The 8,458-nt window shown below is 45.5% G+C and overlaps 1 long non-coding RNA gene across 1 annotated transcript in view; it reads right to left on the bottom strand.

The window, feature by feature from the left end:
* Positions 1-285: 285 nt before the first annotated feature.
* The window catches only part of LOC113479931, a 66,790-nt gene continuing 58,617 nt past the window's right edge, over positions 286-8,458 (bottom strand). Inside the window, exon 4 of the long non-coding RNA XR_003398383.1 lies at positions 286-594. This is a non-coding gene — a long non-coding RNA (uncharacterized LOC113479931). The remainder of the gene's footprint in view (positions 595-8,458) is intronic.

The following is an 8,458-nucleotide window of genomic DNA, read 5'->3' as shown; positions in this document are numbered from 1 at the left end:
TGATCTCACTGCCTGAAGTTCCCTCTGCTCACTGCATGGCATCCTTTGACTCCAGCTGCACACTTAGATATGGTGGGGGACCCCAGAAGACAATAGAGGGGCCCATGAGCCACTGAAAATCAGCTGAAATCCAACCACACCCTGCCCTGAAGCATCTATGTACGCTCCTTTTGGGAAGGATTTTGTTAATGCAGGGGGGATTACATCAACAGCTCTCTTCTGCAGCACTACTTTGTTTGGGATGTTGGACAAGCAAATCAATCAGCCTCAATCCAACCCTCAGGAGCAGATAAATGTTTCTTGCCTTTATTGTGGAAACTGGGAAACTGAGGCACATAGGGATTTAAGTGGCTTTAAAAGAAAGAAAGAAAGAAAAAGAAGATAATCACAAAGTAAGTCAGCTACAGAGAGAGGGATTGAATGCAAACCTCCTGGGTGCCAGCCATCAGCTCAAACGACTTTTCTCTGCTGGACAAGGCTTCCCATTTCTGCCACAGCTGCAGAGTGCTGCTTGACCGTGGGCTGAGGACAGGGTCCAGCCCCTGCATCTCCTTGCGAGATGGGCTGAGTCCCGGGCAGGTTGGCAGAGGGCTCCTAGGCAAGGACAGACAGACAGGCAAGACAGACAGACAGGACAACTAAACTCCAGGTCTGCCCAGGAGGGAAGGGGAAGGGGGGAGAAGAAGACAAGGTTTTGTTAAGACAGTGGCTGGACCCTCAGGACTGAGAGCTCATCCATATTTCAAATACCAGTTAGACAAACAAAACAAGAACCAGAGAGGCAAGCAAGGAGCCCGTTTGTCATATCAAAAGGGGTTTCAGTGGTACCTTCCTTGCCCTCCTGTCCCCTTGAAGTTTGTAGCTGGGGGGGAGAAGGGACAGCTCCCTCTCCAGCCGAATGGCTCCCTGCCACAGCTGGAGACGGCCTGTGTGTAATTAACCTCCAAGCCAATCCCCCAGCGGTGGCTGCCAGGCAGATCAAAGAACTCACACATCTTTGTCTGAAACCAGCAGCCAAGGGGAGCTGGGAGGAAAGCAGAGTAGGGGTGGGAGAGAGAGCGAGAGAGCGTGCGTGTGTGCTCCTAATTGATAAAAAGGGAAGAGCGTCTTCCTCCGAGAGATCTCAAGCCCCATCAAAATGCAGGGGAAGAAGAAGAAGAAGGGGAAAGAAAAAAAGATTTCCTTTCCCTTACAGGAGCATGCCAAAATCCATCTGCTTTCAACAGAAGAGTTGGTCACTGGTGTGGGGGGCCAGGTCAGCCCCCAGCCAGGTCTGGAAGGAGAGTGCATCGTTAGTTGTGGCATTGCTACTGCTCGGCAGGCACGTGAGCCAGGATGCTGGCCTCCAGTTTTGCCCAGGGTGGGAAGGGTGGAGGGGATATTTGAGGTTTGCTGTAGGGATCCTTTGCACGGTGAGGATCTGCAGGAGATCTCAAAAGGATGGGGTCAGCCATCTGCCTCATCTGCTTTTGCAACACCAGTAAAAAGAAGGATGAAAACCAGCACAGTCTACACCTGACCTTGTCTGTTCTGGTATGGCTCTTGGTCAATTTGTTTGCCACCTAACTGCATTTTCTGGAGAGTGGCCCAGGCAAATGACTAGCCACAGATGAGCTCCTGGCTGGAGCTCAAACTACCGGTCTTCACAGAAGGAATCACCAGATGTGTCAGAAGATGACAGAAAAAAAGCCAGTGTTGTGAGGGATATCTGGGTTTTACAGGTGGTTAAAGGGGATTGATGTGAGAAATGGTTGAACTTCACAGATAACTGAAGGGAAGAATTGGGGGACCTTCTGGATCTGACTTAGGACAATAACCCAAACTTCTTGTTCTGACCAGCGCACAGGTGTCTAGGCTGCTTCTGCAGTCAGGATGGCCAGGAGTGAGCAACTTGCCTTCTCCTGCTGGCAGAACATCTGGTGGGATAGATTGAGCAACTTGGTGTCACCAGGCATCTTCCTACTCAATTCTAACACTGACACTGCAGGCCAGAGGCCTTTCCCAGAGCCTCACAGGCAAAATATACCTCACACAGCTTCACCCATCCAAAATTAAGGCATCTGAGTCTAAGCATCCATTTGCAACTGGTGGAGAGGGACAGCAGTGCTGCCCAAAGCTGATTCACTCACCCTGAATTTGAAGTGTGAGACAGATGGAAGAAAACACCTGTCAGAGGGACTGTTCTTTTTCCATTGATTGTAACAAAAATCTGGACTTCCAAGGCATTGGAAGATACATCAGTCTTTTCTGCACCACAAACCATGGGGTTTCATCAGGATGCTCCTGAACTGAGTCCAACAGTTTGTGCTTAGCTGAAGCACAATTTTAACAAATAAACAACAAATTCCTTGGTTCACAGGATTCAGTGAGGTTGGTCCTTACTTGACAAAATGCCAAAGGCATCAATCTACAGTGCGTAGAGATGAAAATGCAGAAATCTCCTCCTCAAGGGCAGGGCAGTTCTGTAGCCATGGCCATCCTTGGGTGATGCATATATTTACCCCAATAACTACTCGTATTGTTATTTACATTTTGTTATTTTGTTGTATGCAAATTCTCACTTGGGAATAAAGCAACTTGATTTGTTAATTTTTAAGTCATATTTTAAAAAATGCACTAAATAAAATGGTTGAAGCAAAAATTTCAATTATTTACTTTAATGCAAATTAGGGTGAACATCACCCCAGCACCAACCTGCTTCAGGCAAGTGAAAGTCAGTTCATGAAGGAGGAGAGGCCAGATTTATCATTTTGGTTGGTCGTGGTTTCCAGGGCAGGAGTCTCATTGTGGAAGCTTCTTGTTTTGCTTTGTTTTGCTTTTAGTTCAAGAAAACACAAGTCAAAAGATAAACTTGCTGGGGATCAGGTGATGTAGTATTTAGATTGTCAACATGTGTGTAAATGACTGAGAAGGGAGGATGCGGGAATTGTTTGCAGATATTGTGCTCTGGAAATATGCAAAGAACTTTCAAAGGGACTGCGTGACCTGATAAAAGAGCATATTAAAATGGGGCAACATGTCACGTTACGTGCACAATGTGTTAATCAGAAGCCTTCCGCTCCTGGACTGTCGCAGCAAATACTGAAGAAGGGGATGCCAACACACTTTAAAACAAAAGTAGCGGTGTGAAGATTATGTAGCCTTTACCACTTGGATCTGAAAAGAAACAGAGCCTGAAACGAAAAGATGTTGCCTACAGAAATACAGAAATGAGTCCTCAGCACGTCCCTGTGGGTGCATAGGGTTACAGGACAACAGTTCAAGGACAGTGTCCCTCCCTCCAGCCCTTGGCTTTTCAGCTGCAGAGACACACAGGTCCATTCTGCATCTTGTGGAGAGAAAAAAATGCCATGGATGAAACCCCGACATGCATGGCAGATATGTGGTTTGATGGAATCCCAGAGCACACTTCAGCTTGGCAGTGTTTGACAAGATCTAAACTCTTGGACTTGATCTAGAAGAAAAGGCATTTCCCAGCTCAACACTTTCCAAAGCAAGGCAGCAGATCTTGGGTGTAGTGCAGCTATCCAGTGTGATAGCCATGTCCCAGCCTAGAGAAAACCAGGAAACTGCATCCATTTCTTGGTGAAAAGAAGACTTTTTATGCTCATAGTTTTAGGACATAAATACTTGGGGTAACAAAAACAAAAAGAGGTTGGTTGGGGTTTTTACTATTCCCCAATTCAAATTGCTGCAGGGGATCCTGTCAGGAGCTGGCTCAATACAGGAATAGCCAGTTTACAAGGAGGTAAAGCCAGACCAATTGGATATTTTAAATGCCTTTCAAAACTTAAAGACTCAGAAAGGCCACTCAATTTTAACAGATCAAGTCCTGAGGTCTCAAAAAGAAGGTATTTATGCCCAAAACATTGTGACTCCTCAAATGTCCCATATTTCAGGTGGAAAGCTGAGGTCACTGACCATCAGGGGAGAAGAGCTGCCTTCGGAGCTCTGGGCAACACGAGATGCCCAGCTTCAGTCCCCAGGAGTACTTGCTATCTGTGTTGTGCCCCATGCCCCGGGGGAGCTCCAGAGTGCACCCTGGAAATACCTCCCTCAGACCATGGATCGAGAGGAAACTCAGGGGTGCAACAAGGCATGTGGGATCCAGAGTCCGTGTGAACGGCATGGTTTGGCCACATTTCCAGCAGCTGCAGGACCCACAAAGGGAAATAAGGTGGATAACAGACACAGTCAGTGGGAACTGCTTTTAGCCATAAGATTTTCACAGACCACGTTTTTGCCTTCAAAAAATTTTTTTTGACTTACTCAGATTTGGGTTAAGCTAATGCTCTTGTTCCTTCAAGTCCAGAGCAGCTAATGAGGCTGTGTTCTGCTTTTTTTGTCTCCTGTGCTCATCCTGCTGGTATCTCAGCCCCTATTCAGTTATATTGCAGTAATATATACTGTAAGGCTTTCCTAACCCTGAGATTCCCCCAGGCAGATTTTGCAGAGTATCCATTTAAAGTGATAGTAATGAAACAACTTTTACTTAATTAAAGCCAATTATTGACTAACCCATAGGCTCAGCAATGCCCACTTGCTGACCAGTATAAAATGATTGGATTTCCTATCTTACCAGCTGACTCTAACAAGGATTTCACATATTAGCTTTCTGAAAATCAGCATGCTGTTAAATGGTAAGCAGCCAGCCTTGTGGTGAGCCAGTAGCTCGTGGCTGTTTGGGTGAATGTTTACTGGACACTCCCATGGAGGTACTGGAGTCAGGTTAGGTCAGGGTTTTGTAGATTGTAGAATTTTGGGCTGCATTTTTTCTACTTTATGGTAAATTTTCAGTAACTTCATTATAAAGCTTCCTAATGAATTTCCATAGAGCTGATTTTTGCTCTGAAGACATGTCCGTGGAGGACAAGAAGACCAGGAGGCAAGCAGTCTGCAGATTACTGTAGCAGGTAAGAGGTTGGAGTTTGGGGTTCAGAGTTTTTTTGTTTCTTTGTATTTTCCAGAAATAATTTTTATGCTCTAAACTTGCAGATTTCAGGGGTTTCTTCCCATTTGCACCACGGAGTTATTTTGGCTATTCATTTAAACTCATTTATTTCCATGAGCAAGACTCAAACTACCCAAATGTCTCATTTTAGCATTTCTGTTAAAAAAGAGGGTTTATATTTCTTGGGCTAAGATTCACAAGACACCCCTTCCCAACCAGCCTGAGTGTCTCCTCCCTTGCCTAGCCTGAGGGCCCAGCACCCATCCCCACAGCCGTGTCTCAGATCCTGTCCTTGCCAGCTTCCAGCAGGGCTGTCAGGTAAAAGAGGACCCTTGCTCCCACCATTTTGTAACAGCACCCTAAATCCTGTCATGAATCCAGCCCTTTGTTTCCAAAGCTCATGCCTGCTAAGAGATGAAAGGTGCTCCAAGAAAACAAGTTACTCCGCAAGCAGAGGAACTAATGAAGCCCAATTCCCCGCAGGTTTGCCTCTTGTAGTTGGATTCTCTGATGTCTGGAGCAGTGTGAACTCAGACTAGAAGATGCCCCACACCCAGGGCTTTCCGAGAGGCTTTCTTCTCCCATGTGCATTCTTCAGTGCCTCATTAAGGTTGAACACGTGCTGCAGGCTTGCCCTCTCTCAGGCTGTTAGTAGGGTTTTGGTGTTACATCCGATTGCTTTATTTCATCGTATCTTTTCAGACCACATTTATCAACCACAGCTAAACGTGGTTAAAGCTGGCCAATGAGTTCAAGTGTCACTGGGTGGAAAGACAAGTGGTAGATGCACACGCAAAATTGTATGATTGCAAACATCTTTTTTCTTTGGAAAACAGATTAAGTGTTCTATTTATAGGCGCTGCAAACTTGCAAATGATTTCTGTTTCAGGCTGACCCAAAACCAAATGGACACAAAATTTCAGTGCAGTCCATGAATATAAGTCTTCCATATCATGAACAAGCTCAAAGCATTCTCCTCTCCCTCCCTCCAGCACCACCAGGGATTGTAGCTCAAGCAGGACATAAAGATAGTCATACCCAGAGCCCCTTCTCAACACCAGCAAGTGCACGTGCACGTGGTAAAACTCAACCAGGGAGTCGGGAGAGCAGAATAGATGAAGATAGCGAAGCAAAGATGTGTATGTGTGAGGGTGTTTGCACAAACCAGCTTGCATGCACATGGAAGATCAAAGCTGATATTCATCCATACCCCTTGTGCAAAGTCAATGTGGGTCTAGCTAGGTTCACGGTGCGCAGAGACATTACTTGTTGCAGTCTCACGAGAAACCAGTGCTGAATTGCAAAGCTGACTGAATCTTCTGGTGAGAAAATAAAAGTGCACACAGCTTTCACTGGCAGTCTCAGTTGTACTGGAGGGCTGTCTCTATTGTTGGAGCAGAGTAACATGGCTGATGTGTACAGTGTGTGCAGGTCTGGAGAGAGCTCACTGTCACAGGCAGTGATGGTGGGGTGTAGCCCTTTCACTGGGGAGGAAGGAATCAGTATCAAAATCAATAGCTCTTCTTCTCAGAGATGAGAATTATCTAACCAGGGAGAAGTGGTTCCCTTGCAGCTGGTTGATTTTGGTAATCCATTATTAATGCTTGAGTTACAGGCCTGGCACTCTCAAAGGTCATGTTGGTATAAGAGCACATCAATTGTTTCCAAACATTTCACCCTGCAGCACCTTTGCTGCGGCCAGGGGAGTTAATACGGCAATTCTTCTTAGCCTTTGCCTGTGGTTTCTCTCTGCCAAGGTCTCCAAGAAGCCTCCTTCAATATGCCATGATAAAATCTTGATACAAGGGCAAGTATCAAGACATATCCCATCCCTTTGGGGCTGCATTTCATCCCTGTCAGAAAGGAGAACCTGCTGAGCAGAATTTTGGCTTCCCTGCCGCAGTGAGGTGTTGGTTACTGAACAGTCTCAAAGGGAATCAATGGCATTACAGACAAGAAACCTAAATGAAAAAACTAAGGAAGTAATCAAAAGGAAGGATGATGAATTTGGATGAGGTTTAGTTTAAGAGTTGTGATACTGTTTAGATCCAGACTCGCAGCCTTGACATCTAGTATTCATGCAGCTTTGAAGCAGATGGGTGAAACTATCTTACATCATTAACCCCCATAAGATTTCCACCGCTTTGAATGTATATCTCCAAAGAACATCTCAAATTTTCTGAGAATATCTGTATCACAGCATGGAATAACTCTGAATTAAAATCCCAAACCCAGATCCCACTTCAGACATGAGCCTGTGGCTCAAACCCACCTTTACTATTGGCCAGCCCCAAAGAGCCTGAGCTCTAATAAAGGTTATCTGAAGTTTAGTTGAGAAAGAGATGATAGGACCCCAGAGAAGCTCTTGATTAACAAATAAATCAATTAAATCAATCAATAGTCTAAGCAACTCTTTAGAGCCAAGCCTGAAGCCACAATGGGATACTAGAGAAGTTCCTACACTGTTTTATGGTAGTAAAAATTTGCCTGAAGCTAAGACTCAGGATAGGACAGAAAACATTTGCTTTTGTACCCACCATAACACCAAAATATTCTCCTCCAGTCAGTCACCTTCTTGGTGAGCACAAGGTAAGGCTTTCTTTAGTACTCAAGCTACATGCAGGACAAGTGTTTCACCCTGGGAAGACACTAAAAAGGAGGTGATGACGCCTTCAAAGTGAGCAAACGGTCTTCTGAGCCACTAGATAAATGAAGACTGTTCTCCAACGGATTTGCATTGTGTGATTGGAGTCTCTAATATCTCATTAACTAGAAGGAAGGTATTTGGGGTATTCAGAGCCTCTGCTGGGTAGATATTCAGGTATCTCAAGGGCTAGGCTCAGACTGTAGTCCTTCCTCAGTGAGTAAGTATGCTTCTTGCAGGAATGTTTGCAAAGATAAAAATTACTCAAAAGCACACTTACAAAGTTCAGATTTCTGTGGCTAGCCTTCAACTCAGCCAGGGCGCACATTTTTCTGGCAGAGGGACCTTCTTCAGGGCATGGGGCTGAGTCCCTCCCCCTGTTCCTGCTGAAACAGGTCATGTGAAGGTCATGTCCCGATGGAGAATTCACTTCAGATGAAGTGAGGTTCAGCCAATTTGCTTCAGAAGGCCATAAGCTGGCACCTGAGACCCCAGTTGCACACACTTGAAGATGCTGAATAGTGGATGTGCCATAAGGACTTGCACCACTACAAAGCTCCCATGACTTTGTCTGTAGGGAAGCCTGAAACTCTCGTGGCTTAAACTGCATCTCCCTGCACCTCCTCCATAAATGTTTCCATTTGTATGATGAGAAGCTATCTCACTCCCTCCTTAGCCAAGGAAAGCAAAGTCTGTGCAGTGCAGTGCCTTATGCTGGTATTATCAAGCTGCACATCACATAAAGGGCAAATCAGCCAGCACTGAACCAAACTGGGCACACGTCATCTGTGGGAGACACTGAAGAACAGGTAAGACAGACTTTTAGCTGGATATGGTTTAGGTTTGATCCAGCCTCACAGCAA

The sequence above is a fragment of the Athene cunicularia genome, assembly GCF_003259725.1.
Source record: "Athene cunicularia isolate RWA chromosome 4 unlocalized genomic scaffold, athCun1 chr4_part3, whole genome shotgun sequence".
In the NCBI taxonomy this organism is placed as follows: domain Eukaryota; kingdom Metazoa; phylum Chordata; class Aves; order Strigiformes; family Strigidae; genus Athene; species Athene cunicularia.
This window is presented reverse-complemented; position numbering and strand designations above follow the sequence as displayed.